The 15,186-nt window shown below is 37.9% G+C and overlaps 1 protein-coding gene across 2 annotated transcripts in view; it reads right to left on the bottom strand.

Moving 5' to 3' along the window:
• RHBDD1 (rhomboid domain containing 1) overlaps nt 1–15,186 on the bottom strand; it is a 177,471-nt gene that overhangs the window by 151,747 nt on the left and 10,538 nt on the right. The window contains exon 1 of one of the 2 annotated variants that reach the window (XM_081260753.1): nt 13,273–13,328. The exons of the other annotated variant lie outside the window; for it this stretch is intronic. The gene's annotated coding sequence lies outside the window, so the exon portion shown is untranslated. Of the gene's footprint in view, nt 1–13,272; nt 13,329–15,186 lie in introns of those variants that run through there. 2 annotated transcript variants of the gene reach the window in all.

The following is a 15,186-nucleotide window of genomic DNA, read 5'->3' as shown; positions in this document are numbered from 1 at the left end:
TCACCTAAACAGTGTTGTGTCATGGAAAATAAATTTACCTTTTTTTTTTTTTTTAAACCAGGGGAGGTTGAATAAAGCTACTTAAAAGAAAAGAAAACTTGAAACAAGTTTTTACTACTTCTTTTCTGGAGAAGCTTTTCTTGGGTCCTTTGAAAATACTGCTTAGTACATAGAGAAAGTTCCCCAACTAATTAAAATAAAGGCTATCATTTATTGAATATGTACCACATACCTTTTCCCATCAAATTACATATCTCCTCTTAATGATATATGAGGTAGGATTACCATTCCATTTTATAAATAAAGAGAAAGTCAGAAACAAAGTGACTAGTTCAAATTCACACAGCCAAAAAGTGAGAGACTTGAAACACAAATCTAAATCTCATGAATTCACTGAGTCTTCAACTTGCCCTAAAAGAGAAACCTGAATTACAGAAAATGGACTTTTCAAATTTAAACCTTGACTTAACATTTTATTTACAGATTTTTACCTTGAATTTTCTTGAGACTTATTTTCAGTGCACATAATCGATGGAGTAAAAATAATGAGAGAAAAGGCTTATTTTTCCAGTGCCATATTTGATCTTACAGAAATCCAACATGTTTTGTTCTCAAAGCCCTACTGATAAATAAATACATGAAATATTTTTAATGATTTATTTTTAATGAAATGGAAGAAATATAGGACATGTTACCCATTGAATAGTCTATAAAGCCCATGTGATTGATTTGATTTTAAAATGAAAAATTTTAAAGACACTTTTAAAAGCAGTTTTTAGGTTTACAGAAAAATTGAAAGGAGCAAGGCACAGTGGTGCACGAAGCTTGGGAGGCTGAGGCAGGAGATCGCCAGTTCAAAGCCAGCCTCAGGAAAAATGAGACACTAAGCAACTCAGTGAGACCCTGTCTCTAAATAAAATACAAAATATACAAAATAGGGTTGGAGATGTGACTCAGTGGTTGAGTGCCCCTGAGCTCAATCCCTGGTACCAAAAAAAGAAAAAAAATTTTTGAGAGGAAAGTACAGAAACTTCCCATAAGTTCCCTGCCCACTTTATATGCACAACCTCCCCCAATATCAACATCCCCACTAGATTGTGACATTTGTTACAATTGATCAATCTACATTGACACATCATAATTACTGATGGGTGAATTTTTTTGAGGGGTTTATAAAAACATCTCCTTTTGGTAAAATACTGGAAACAGCTGCATTTTCTGTAAGATGAGTCTCTATAAGCAACATCTTTCCTTGTCCTATAGAAAATACTTATAACATAAAATATTCACATCAATTAGCCATGGCAAGTTATGTAGCCTCTTAGAAAGACTTGAGTTAGATTGGACCTTCTTTTGATTAATGGGCATTCTTTAAATGAACTAGTCCAGATTCTGCCCAGGAGCATAGTAGGGGTATCCCAGGGGAATGCAACAAACACGTCTGAACACGGACTATCTATCTTCATCCCATCAAATACTGCTCTTTTGAGTAATAGGTTTTGAAGTATCCTTAAGATTTCGGTCATAAACTCAAGTGTCTAGAGGATCTGGGCAGGTGATATAAATGAGTCAAGTGGGCTGAGTTGAAGAAAGCATCTGAAGCCTAGTGGTGACAAATGGCACCTGACACTTTGGCCTTTAGTGTCAGGGAGATGATCTGAGTCATGGGTTATGGCAAACTAGCCATTGAAAGGGGCAGCTGCTTTTCAATTTTAGTGACTGAAGCCATGTGGAAATTGGGGGCCAGTACTCTCAAATCATCTGACTTTTAATTATTCACTGGTTTTATTTTCTTATTACCACATATTGACTGTACATATTAATGGGGTTCAGTGTATTTCCACACAAACACACAGCATGCATTGATCATATCCAACCACCCTTCTTTAACTTCCCACCTTACACGCCCTTCCCTAATCATGGCTATTCTACTTTGAGGTCAACTTTTTCAGTTACTACATATGAGAAAGAACATGCAATGCTTCTCTTTCCATGTCTGGCTTATTGAACTAAACATACTATCCTTAAACCATCTGATCTTTAAAAAGGAACTAGAATTATCTCCTAATGTTTAATATTGACAACTAATTTTAAAATACCCTTTGGACCAATTACACAGAATACCTGAGGACCAACCATATCTGTCAACAGGCCATAGTTTGCAGTTTCTGATTTGAGTAAATAAGACAAATAATAATTAAAATAATACCTGCAAATGACCTCATTATTCCAAATTCTTACACTTCTAAACCAATCGTTATAAAACCTTAAAAATGCACTTGTTATATTACCAGAACAAACAGGAAACACTTAGGGATCTATGTAAAACCACAAAGTGTATTTCTGAATGTGTGAACTATATATTACCTGCTTCAAATTTAAATGAAGAGTTCGCTTAAAAAAAAAAAAGCATATGCTGGATTTGCATTTATTTGGTCTCCTGTGTGTCCTAGGAACCTGACCTTTGCACAAGCACGACAATCCCCAGATGGTTCTCATACAGATATTAATGGAGTTTCTGCCATTGAGAATATGTAGGCTAGATGGTAATTTCATTGCCAGCCTTAACTTGGTATCTTCCCTATTCTCCAAGACAGAGATAGCTCTAATTTAAAGAGGGGCAAGTTTTGACTCCTTTGGTTTCCTGCTGGATTGGGTGATCCTGAATACAACTGTGCATTTGGATCATTCAATTACATTGTTACAGATTGATACCTTATAATGACAAATGTCTACCTCATTAGCTTCAAGTTTATAGTTCCAGTTTATGTCTTTATTTAGCTAATGGCTTAGTGGGTTATTTCCTCTTGGCTCCCTACTGAGTATCAGTGTAATGTACCTGATCGGTGCCCAGTAAGTAATTTTTGATTGACTATTATAATGCATTAATTAGAACACCATCAACTAGGCCTACCAGATCAACTGTCTGTGACTGAACTGAATAATCATTTACTTTAGCCCACTAGGCATTTTAGTTAAGCCAATAGCTGGACTAATGTGTAGCTCTCAGAAAATTATTGGATAACATTGACCAAAAGAACCCATTCCTGTCACGACACATGACTAAACTGGTTAGGGTCACATCAAGTGAATTTGGGCTGACTAAATAAAGACACAGACACAGAAAGTACCTTTTCTTTAGGTTCAGTGACTACTCCTCAGCCATAGTTCCCACAAGGTGGGCAAGGCCGGCAAGAAAGAGAGAGAGCACGCCTTGAACCCAGGTTTTATTGGGGAGAAGCTATTCAAATGAGGTAAGGGGTAGGGTTACAAAAACAAGTGGGTGTAATCCAATCCCATCGGAAGATGCCCACTCCTGGAGAGCACCTCTCTTATCCGAGCAGAGGTAAGGTCCAAACGCATTGCAATGGATGCAATACCTGTCTAGTACCTCTTTACCCAGGACTTAAAGGTGTGTACACAGCCCCTGTCCAGAGTGGCTCCTGACACATTAATATAATTTCTGACCTTGCCTTCTCTTAAATTCAGAGAGTAAACATATTACTAAAAGTATAAAGCTCATAATACACTCTTATTCAAGACAAAAGTAGCTTCCTAAGGGTGGAATAGATGATATGTCACATCTTGTAGATACTGGAAACATTAGCTGTAGAAAATGCTGCTGGACTGACATGTTAGAGAACTTTACATTTTAGCATGGCTAGGGAAAACCTCAACTGAAATGTAAATTGGCATTTTGCTTCAGCAAAAAATAAACCAAAATACAAACTGTCTTTTAAAAACATCGAGGTCAGGAAAAAGCAATAGAGCAATAAACCACCTATGTCTGTCTTTCTTTCTTTCTTTCTTTCTTTCTTTCTTTCTTTCTTTCTTTCTGTACTGGAGATTAAACTCAGGGTGCTTTGCTTTAGAGCTACTACATCCTCAGCCCTTTCTATTTTTATTTATTTATTTTTTAAATTTTGAGACAATCTTGCTAAGTTGTTTGGGCTGGCCTCCAATTGCTGATCTTTCTGCCTTAGCCTCCTGAGTCCCTGGGATTAGAAACATGTGCCACCATGACTGGCTGGGATCTGTGTTTCCTATCTCATGTTCATATCTTGTAAATCACAGAATTGAATATGGAGCATGGTGTAAGAGATTATTCATCCCTTAGCATAGATCATAAATAGGCTATTTTTAAAGCCATTCCAAGCATTTTTAGACAAAAGCAATTTATGACCTCTGAGGCAACACTCTCCAGAAGATGAACAGTTTCTTGCACAACTTTCTCTTTTTTATTTTTTAGGTTTTTAGTTGTAGATGGACGCAATAACCTTTATTTTATTTATTTATTTTTATGTGGTGCTGAGGATCAAACCCAGTGCCCCACATCTGTGAGCCAAGTGCTGCCAGTGAGCCACAATCCCAGCCCCACGAATTGTTCTTTTCCACCATTCTTATACTACTTTAGAATGCAATCAGGCTTGCAGTTCAGAACATTCAAATATGCCATTGGATTCCTGGGCACAGTGATGGGTCTTGAATTCATCCTAGCAGAGGTGAAGTAACATTAAATTTGTCACTGCCTAGTCTAAGTCAGCAAGATGGCACTGCATAATATCTTTAGAAATATTAAGTCAAAAAGTCCTTGGGGAAGAAGGTGAAAAGAAGGTCAGTTACCAACATCAAATCAGGTTCCAGGTGTGATGACCCTTAATCACAGACTCTGTAAACCTGCAAGTCAGCAGAATGTTATTACATCTAGCTCCTAGCAAAAGCCAGATACTTTGGCAAATGCAACCCTACTTGCACACTGACAGATGTGTAGTCAGCATCATGTCCACAAACTAGAGACAGAGCAGGGGCAGGTAATTAAAAACAAAGTCTTACAGTTATAAATAGCCTCTCTTAAATTCTACTCCCCCACCCCAAATTATTGACCTTTATTTTAATGTCTAAAAGATCCATGAATCTATTTTAACTTAGAGATGCAAATTAAACTTTGGTAACCAGGGTCCTAAAACTTGCATTTTAAAGAACTTTTGGAAAATTCAGTCTTCCATTTGCTAAAGAACCAGAATAAAACACAGTAATTTTGCCATAAATACAGTGCCAACTCTTCAAATAATTTTTTCCTACATAGTACACACAGAATTAGCTTAAGCTAGAGTTAATGGAGTGATATAGAATTTGCATGTACTAATCTTTACTTTTGTCTTATGTTGGTGGAGTTGATGGTCTATCATCAATCAACTTTGATGTTCTTTTTTTTTTTTTTTTTTTTTTTTTGGTGGTGGTGCTGTGGATTGAACCCAGGTTGAACTAGAGCCTTGTACATGTGAGGTGAGCACACTACCAACTGAGCTATATCCTCAGCCCCAAATGATATATTCAATGCACTGTCAATGGTCGGATGAAATGTATAACTGATGTGTTGATCCTTATTTTAAAAAAGAGAATCCCCAAAGTAAATATGTGGGATTTCAGAAGGGCAGATTCTAGAAAACTGTGACAAAATATTATTTTAGAAATAGTTAGAAAAATAATTTCAATTGTGTTTATTGCAGGAATTAACTTTTTGTATAACTAGTGGTGGGAAACTGCTAAGATGACTGTTATAGTTTGAATATGGGGTGTTGCTCCCAAAAGCTCATGTGTTGATGCAGCACTGCTCAGAGGTGAAATGAATAGATTATGAGAGCCGTACCTAGTCAGTAAATTAATCTGTTTGATGGATTGATAATTTGAATGGATTACTGAGTGATAATTGGTAGGCAGGTGGGATGTGGATGGACGAGGTAGATCACTGGGGTGTGCCGTGGGGCTTATATGCTTTGTCTCTGTGTTCTTGGACTCTTAGCCAGCTACCATGAACTGAGAAGCTTTCCTTCACCATGTTCTTCTGCCATGATGTTTTTTTTTTTTTTTTTCACCTCAGGTCCAGAGCAATGGAGTTGCCTGACCATGGACTGAACCTCTAACACTGGAAGGGAGCCCCAAATAAACTTTTCCTATCCCAATGTTTTTCTTGTCAGGTATTTTAGTCCCAGTAATGAAAAGCTGACTAACACAATAACTAATATATTTAAAGTTACCAACAATTAGAACTCATGAATAGGGGTATGGGAAGGAAAAATAATTAGGTTTTAGAAGTGTCCACTATGGGTCCAAAGCAGTCTCTGAAAATTCTTGACATGTGCCTAAACTGAAGGCTGACCCACCTCCAACAACAGTCACATAGACAACCTTATAGGTCAAGGAACCCACAGCATGACTGCTAGGAACCATCTACCACCTCCCAGGTGGTGACAGAAGTGAAGGGTGGCTTATCCATTGCTTGCTGTGTTGTCTGCTGCTTGCTGAGCCTGCACTACAGTCCATTCTGTGTGTTGCATCCATCTCAGTCCCCTGCATCACTCTTGTGAACCTGGGGGATATGAGACTGTCAAAAACACACAGAGAATTGTCTCCTGCTTTTCTGTGATTAAAAAGTCTCTGACTGAGGGGAAAGGGATTGCTTAAGTGTCCCACCTGTTTACCTATCACTCAGGATTAAAATCCCAGTCAGCTTTGACTTTTATTGTTGTCCCTAACATCCAACCTGTTTTTACAACCCACTGTCTCCTCCTCTGAATTTCTTTTTCTACACCTGTTCCTTCCTCTTTATTTCTACCACCAATACCCTGAGACCTCATGATCTCATTTGACTATTAAAACAGACTCCTAACTACTCCTAGCCAAAGTTTCTATTTTATCCTATTTTCAAGAACTACCTATGTTGATCATGCCAAAGTCTCCTCATTATTGAAAAATAAGCCCCAGTATCTTGAGCTATATTCAAAAGCAGTTATGTGGGCCTGTAAGATTAGATAAAATTCAGTCCTACAGTTGAGTAGTGAATGCCTGCTCTATACTGTGGTTCTAGATGCTCTGAAGGCTTCTCTAATAAAGACATTCCTCTTGCCCTCCAAGAACCTGTACATGTCATTTCTCATAATGGCCATCATGATGGTAACTGTGTGTTTCATTTCTTCCATGGACACAACCTCATGTTCATTTACTCTAGTCCACATGGAATCTCTGCTTATATTTTTGACTTTCCCACCATTGTTCATACAGTCCCATTCCTAGTTAGTTTTCAACTCCCTTTATTAAACACCTGTTTATTGCTCACCTAAAGACAACAGGCAACAGATCAAAAACAAATAAACATAAAATATCAACAGTGATATTTAAGAAAAATAACATAGATTAAGGAGAGAGTCAAATCCTTCAGCTTTTGCCTGCCTCTTCTGTAAGGATGAAATTCAGACAAGCTTTTGTGGTCCTTGAAGGACTATGGAAAAGAATATTTTTACAAGACAGCCCCTGGGAAAAACAGAAAGATGGTATAACTTGAGAGGAGGCAGGGAAATTAGCCAAACATTGAACCTTTCCCAGTAAATCCTTTCCCAGTAACAATGGGTTTTGGGGGAAAAGCAAACTTTCATTCCTTCCTGGGTTCATCCCCAGCATCTCCACCAAAAGCAAACATTCATCCCTTCCCAAACACAATGGGTCTTGAGGGGAAGAGGCAGATACTGAATTGCTGGGCCCTGGAATTTTACCCTTTCCCATTGCCCATGAGTCCGGGAAGGAGAAAAGCAAATAGTGAAGCTCTGGGTAACAGTGGATTCCAGAGGAAGAAGATGAGCTTTTCACAGTGACGACAAGTACCTGGCTTTTTACAACTTCTTTCCTGACTGCCCAAACCTATGCATTTTGCCTCAGTCTCTAATGATTAATTCACCCTCATTGCAAGCTATAAAACTCAGAGTCTCTCTGTAACTGAGGACCATTTTCCTACCCAGAAAATGAGCTCTTCCAGTGCTTAATTGGTTGAGTCCACTGGGGATTAAAGGAAAGCTTGCTGAGGTCTGCTTCAGTCCTGTTGTGTTTTCATAATGGTGCTGAAACCATGTTGGTTAGTTTTGCTTACAGTCCTTACCACTGTCTGCTAGGCTTGGTTCTGCAGTGGAGTGGGGGTGATGCAGAGGTAGAGGAGATGTGTAACTAATCCCAGTCAGAACCTATGGTTGAGCTCAAAAACAATAATGATGATGAAGATCACTAATATTTACTGAGCACAAATAATAGAAATATTATCTATTTAAAACATATAATAGATGCTATTATTTCCCATGTTATTGATACTTGAGACATGTAGGAGGTTAAATAAGTTGTCTACATTTACAGTGATGTTAAGAGGCAGAGCTGATTGGACCAAGGCAGTCCAGATCTAAGTTCTAAACTGATTGTCATTCTTTGAATTGGCTCACAGGATTTCAGGGTCTCATAGCAAAGATGGGAAAAGTGAATGCTGGTAGATGCCCCCAAATTTCCATGTCAATAGACTTAGCCTCCAATTTCCTCTCTTCTGTCCAAAACAAAAGTGATGTATCTAATGTGAAAGTTCAACTGTGTCATTGACTTGACAGAATGGCTCGCACTACTTGAGAGGAATATCATTGTTACATATTTCTCTCTAAGGAAAGGTATGGGGTGGTGTTTATCTTAACAGTTTAAGAAAACTGGCCATGGGCTGGGGATGTGGCTCAAGCGGTAGCGGGCTCGCCTGGCATGCGTGCGGCCCGGGTTCGATCCTCAGCACCACATACCAACAAAGATGTTGTGTCCGCCGAGAACTAAAAAATAAATGTTAAAAAAAAAAAATTCTCTTTCTCTCTCTCTCTCTCTCTCTCTCCCCCCTCACTCTCTCTTTAAAAAAAAAAAAAAAAAAAAAAAGAAAACTGGCCATCAAATCTAAGCAACTAGTACAGAAGGCAAAGTCATTTAGTGACTTGTTTTATTAGCCATTATAGAGATAATCCTTTATTGGTTGCCGCTGATAAACTGCAAGGAAATTTGAGTTTTATCCACAGAAATCCCTTCTTGGGACTATTCCAGTGAAGTCAGTCCGGCTCAAGGATGCAAAAGAGAGAATGGTTAAATACATGGACTTTGGAGCCAGAGTTTGGAATCATGTCATCTGCTCTTTCAGCTTCATTAATCTTTGCTGTCTTATCTCCAGCAACCTCATCTGCAATTTGAGAATGTACCCATCTAGGGCTGCTGTGAGAACTGAATGAGATAATAAATCGTTTTAGTCAGTTTTTCACTGCTGTGATTTAAAGACTGGACCAGAACAACTTTAGAGGAGGAAAAGTTTATTTGGGGGCTCACTGTTTCATAGGTGTCAATCCATAGAGGGCAGACTCCATTTCTCGGGGTAAGATGAGGCTGAACATCATGGCAGAAGAGTGTGGTGAAGGGAAGCAGCTTACATGATGATCAGAAAGCAGAGACTCCACTTTACAGACACAAAAATATATACCCTATAGCCACACTCCCAATGAACCATTCTCCAACCACAACCCACCTACCTCCAGTTTCCACTGAATAAATCCCACCACGGATGAATTCACTGATTAGGTTAAGGCTATAACCCAATCATTTTTCCTCCAAACCTTCTTGTATTGTCTCGCATGCAAGTTTTGGGGAGACACCTCACATCCAAACCATAACATACCTGTAGAGGGCTTAAGACAGTACCCACACAGAAATTCCTAAGCAGTGGTATCTATGTATATCGCTTTAAGGTTTTCATTGTTTATATTTTAATCTTAGTGGTTTAATACTTAATTTTAGTAGTTTAAGACACTGCCCTATACTTGAATCATATTTAATATAATTTATATTTTAATTGTATTAACTTTTATATTACTATTTAATTATATTAATTATAGCAACTTATCCTGAGTATTAATATATGAAGGTGGTATAAACAAGCAGTATAAAAGAATAGGAAAAAAAAAAGGGAGCTCCCCTTTCCAGGAAAACCATTACAAAGATTTTTGTTTTGCCCTTCCAGAGTTTTTGAAAGTATTCAAAAGCATACATGTTTGTGGGTTTTTTTAAAAATATAAGTAAGAATATTTTACGACTCAATTGTGTACCTTGCTTTTCTGTTGTGTAGATTGCTCCATATTCACACATATGGTCCCACTAATTACCTTTAAGGGCTATGTGCTATTTCAATAAGTGAATGTAGCATAAATAATTTAGCAAGTTCTACATTGATGGACTTGTATGTTGTTTGCAGCCATTTTCTATAACAAGATAACATTCTGATAAGTATTCTTATATGATAATTACCATAGAATTAATTTCTCAAAGTGGAATTTCTGGGCCAAATGGTATATGTACTTGAAATTTTTTTAGCTCTTCAACTGCCCTCTGAAGAGGATGAAAGAATTTATACACCTACCCCATTGTGGTGAGAGAAGTTACTTAACTACATTCCTTAAAAACCACTACATGTTAAGCCCGTTTTCTCAGAAAATCCCATACCACATTCTGTTTCCTTGCCTATAATCTTATACTTTATCCTAGGATAATTCTTTTCATGTTTATCTGAATTTTACCTAACTGCACTATTAGGACATACTCAGTTGTAAGTAACAAAATTCAGATGAAGCTACCTTAAGGAAAATTAGAAGGTACATGTTTGGGGGAGAGGAGATACTTGTTGAAAGGATTCTGGGTGGTTCACAAAATTGAAAGGTGAGTTGCAGTTTCCAGGGCAGCTCTGGATACACTTGGGACGAAAGCCTGCACACACTCCTTCTAACCATCCATTCTAAATTCTGCTCTCTGTATGATTTTAATTCTCTTCTATGGTGGACTGGTGCATCCCATAGCTATCAAAAATGTGAAACATTACATAAATGGTGGTAAGTTGTAAACATGACATATCAAAAGACATTTTGCACTAGATACTTAATGGCTCTTCTTACTTTCAGTATCTTCTCTGTCACCAAATGAAATTCAATGAGACATATAGAAAGCACCAGCCAAATGTTTAGAAGAATTATTCCCCCCAAATTTCAGAGTCATAAATTTACTGTTATTATTTATAATAATGATCTTTAAATGAGCACTGTTGAGGAACAATTCCAAGATCACCACTTCTCCCACCTGGGTGACTAAAATATTTTGGTAAGGCCCTTTCCTCCATGGTTCCAAACAATCCTCTTGGACTTCAATATAAGAAGTGACTTAAAGTGGGATGAGAATAGAGAAAGTAAAGAGGCTGTTGCAGGAGAAAAGACATTTTTTTTTTTTTTTTGCAATTTTTAAGTGCTCCCAGTTATCAACAAATAAACTACCATTAACCTTGGGCAACTGAAAGAACAAACAACTTTGTGGGAAGCATTGTTCACCTGAGCAAATATTCCCATGTATAAGAAAGGTCACCTGGGGGAGTGGGCAGATGGCCATGGGAAAGGTAGAATGGGTCACTTGCCATCACCAGTTGACACATAACACATTGTATATTTGCTTTATTTTTGCTTCTGAATTATGATGGAAAAGTGGAAAACTAAAACAATAATAATTTAAGGTTCAAAATCCACAGGGGTATATTTAAGCATATTCCATGTTTCTGTAAAGATTTCAAGAGTTATTGCTTTTATGTCTTAGTAAATTGTGTATCCTACCAATGATACAGTAAGTTTTACTTTATATTATTATATTGATGGGCATTATTGTATTTTACATAAGATTTTATTTCATCTTTCCCCACTTAAGATAAGTTATTGGAAAGTTGTTATGTTATTTGAGGAATTTTAAGATCACTAAATTCTTCTAGAAATAAACATTTGGGAGGAAAGAGGAGGGGGCATAAGGGTAGGAATGATGGTGGAATGAAATGACCATTATCCTAGGTACATGTTTGACTGCACATGAGGTGTGACTCTACATCGTATACAACTAGAGAAATGAAAAGTCATGCTTCATTTGTGTACAATGAATCAAAATGCATTCTGCTATCTTGTATAACTAATTGAAACAAATAAAAAAATAAATTAAAAAATAAACTCTTATCAAAAACATAAAAAAGCTTAGTTAAAAAATAAGAATGTGTTATACCAGTAATTTTTCCTCTGAACTTCTCCTCTGCTACTCTTCCAAATTTTCAAGAATGTTCAGACTTCTAATCTCAGAGTCAAAAAGACTAAAATGAATAATGAGAATTAAAATAATATCCCAAATACTACAGTTATCTCTAGCCTCATGGCAATTCTTAAAGTTAATATTATTTTATTTTTGGCACTTAGGATTGAATCCAGGGGCACTTTATCTTTGAGCTACATCCCCAGCCCTTTTTATTTTTAATTTTGGGAGAGGACCTAAATTTTGCTGGGGCTGGCCTAAAACATGTGATCATCCTGCCTCAACCTCCTGAGTTGCTGGGATTACTTATATGTGTGTGCTACCATACCCAACTTCAAGTTAAATTTATTAAGGAATATGAAATGTGCAGTCATAGTTATTCACATAAACACTACAGATTTGCTGCTCACATCTGAGGAGTGTTGAACTCTTATGATTTACTGAAGAATCCAGTCATATCCTAGACATGTTGTAGGTACCAGAGATCTGTGTTTACCTGTCTTACACATCCACAAATACAATAATCCTAAAGCCTGTGCCAATTACAAATCTTCCTTTGATGTGACCATCAGCACCAATTGATCCAGTTCACTCTCTTTTTCCTCTTATGGTGTCTTCTCTTTTCCTACAAAAGGAATCTCCTTTGTTCTGCTCCTTTCTCTACCTACTTTCTCTTCCTTGATGATTTTATCCAGCATCTTGTGTTTTAAATCCCACTCATATACTGACAACCTCTACATTTAGATTTTTATCAAAGACTGATCTTTTCAACTCCAGTATCAAATGTCAATAAATTTCCACCTGATATCTCCACTTGGAACTTCAATAAACATGTGAAACTCAGCATGTTTCAAATAGAATTCTTCATCTTCTCTTCCCTACCCATTCCTATTCATCCCCAGTCTTCTAAACTGTGGTAGTTTAAAAAAAAGAGGCTACAAATTCTTTGATACTTCTCCCATAATTAATGATGGTATATGTTCCTTCCTGACTGGGCTTGTGCCTACTTTGACTAATAGAGTATGTACAGTAGAAGTAAAACCCGATGATTTCTGAGATGGGATCATAAAAGGTGATAAGACTCTGCTTGATCCTTTTGGAACACCCACTCTTTGGAAGCTCCCTCTTGGGATGCTTTCTTTGCGGGCACATCCTTTGGAACCTACCTCCCATGCTGTGTGAAGCCCAAAACACATGAAAAGACTAGATTTAAGAACTCTGGTTGGTCTAAACTTCAGTCATCTTAGGCCAGGTACTAGAAACATGTGAATAAACTTCCCCAAAATTCCAGGTTCCAGCCATTTGAGTCACCCCCAGTCATATGAGCCATCTTACCTAGGACCCCAAACATCCTGGAGCTGAAACAAGACAGTGCTCTGTCTGAATTCCTGACCCACAAAGACCTAGAACAGAATAATGTGATTGATATTTTACAACACTTACTTTGGAGTAGTCTGCTAACCCAATAATAGAAAACCAAGACACTATCTCAGTTGATAAAATCTTTATTTTTCCAGTTCTATAGAGAACAAAATCATGGTGTCATCCATTACTTCTTCCATGTCACATCCAAATCATCTTTAAATCCTGCAGATGCCACTTTCAAAATATATTCAGAATGTGATCACTTCTCATCCTTTCTTCTGATGACTATCACCATCTCTTGACCAGATTTATGTAATAGTCTTTTGACAGGTCTACCTGCTTCTGCTATTATCACTGCCCCTCTTCTTCAGTAGATCATTCCTGTTTTAGGTAGCTTTTTTTGTTTTTTTTTTTGCTGGTATGACTATAATAACCAGAACAATTTTAGGGGAGAACAGTTTATGTGAGGGCTCACAATTTCAGAGATCTTAGTCAATATATGGCTGGCTCCATTCCTTGGGTCTTGAGGTGAGGCAGAACATCATGGCAGAAGGAAGCAGCTTGCATGGTGGTCAGGAAGTAGAGAGAGACAAACTCTACTCTTCAGACAAATATATATACCCCAAAGACATACCCCCAATGAACCCTTTCCTCCAGCCACACCCCACCACTTCAGTTACCATTCAGTTAATCTGTATCAGAGGACTAATTCACTTATTGGGTTAAGACTCTTACAACCCAATCATTTCTCCTCTGAATTTTCTTGCACTGTCTCATACATGAGCTTTTGTGGGATGCCTCACATCCAAACCATAACAATTCCCAATAGGACTGCTAGAATTCATCTTTAAAATGTCAGATTATGCTACCTCTCTGTTAAATGCTCCCTAGCAGTTTCCCATTTCCTTCTGATTAAAAATCCAAGTCCTTAAAATGGTCCATACCATCTCTTATTATTTCCTCTACTGTTCTCTCACTAGGCTGCTTTGTTCTTATTCTCCTCTCTCACTCTTCTACAACACTGATGTAACTCCTTACCTGCCGCAGTCTTGGCTGGGCACAGAATCACGAGCCACCACACAGCTTTGTAGATTCAAACAGCAATTCTTTATTCCCGAACTCACAACGGCCTCCACACACGTTCTGGGGCAATCCCAGTTCTGCTGCCACCCAATTCACCTACTACACGAGGCTTTTTTCCCAAAATGCTCTCTGAATCTCACGAGAGCTCAACCGGAGCTCAGGTAGCAGGAACGCCCTATTTCCTGCAGCAATAATCCTCAACATCGAACTTCCCTAAAACCCAAGGTCTTAAACTGGGAACGCCCTAAACCCAAGGACCGGGATACTATACTTCCTCAAACTGCAGGATACACCCTAATCCTGGATCCACCCTCGTCCTTGAGTAGGGTCATCTTTCTCAAACACACATGCAAGGTCACAGCAAATTTAACATGGGGTACACTGGCAAGGAAATTTCGATGCGTCATTCCTACTTGGTAATGGCCCTCAGCACTTACCTTCCTTGAATGTGCCAGGTGTGCTCCTATCCTGGGTCCCTGCACTAGTTGCTTCTCTGCCTGGCACACTCTTCACTGTTTTCCAGTTGGCTAGTTAGCTGCCCTGCTTCAAGTCTTTGCTCAGTGTTACATTCTTGAATGAGGCTTACCTGCACCAGCTCTTTTATAAATCTCCCTTACATTGATTTAATTTTTCTTTTCTTTCACAGCATTTATCATTCTCTAATATGCTAGATATTTTCATGATTTAAAATGTATAGTTTTTATTGTAGTCTTCCTGAAGGATGGGGACCAGTCTGTCTCCTGCTCTTATCGCAAGCACCAGAAACAGAGACTCACAGTCAAGGCTCAATAAGAATATTTA

This window comes from Spermophilus citellus (genome assembly GCF_964194105.1).
Source record: "Spermophilus citellus genome assembly, chromosome: 11".
Lineage (NCBI taxonomy): Eukaryota > Metazoa > Chordata > Mammalia > Rodentia > Sciuridae > Spermophilus > Spermophilus citellus.
This window is presented reverse-complemented; position numbering and strand designations above follow the sequence as displayed.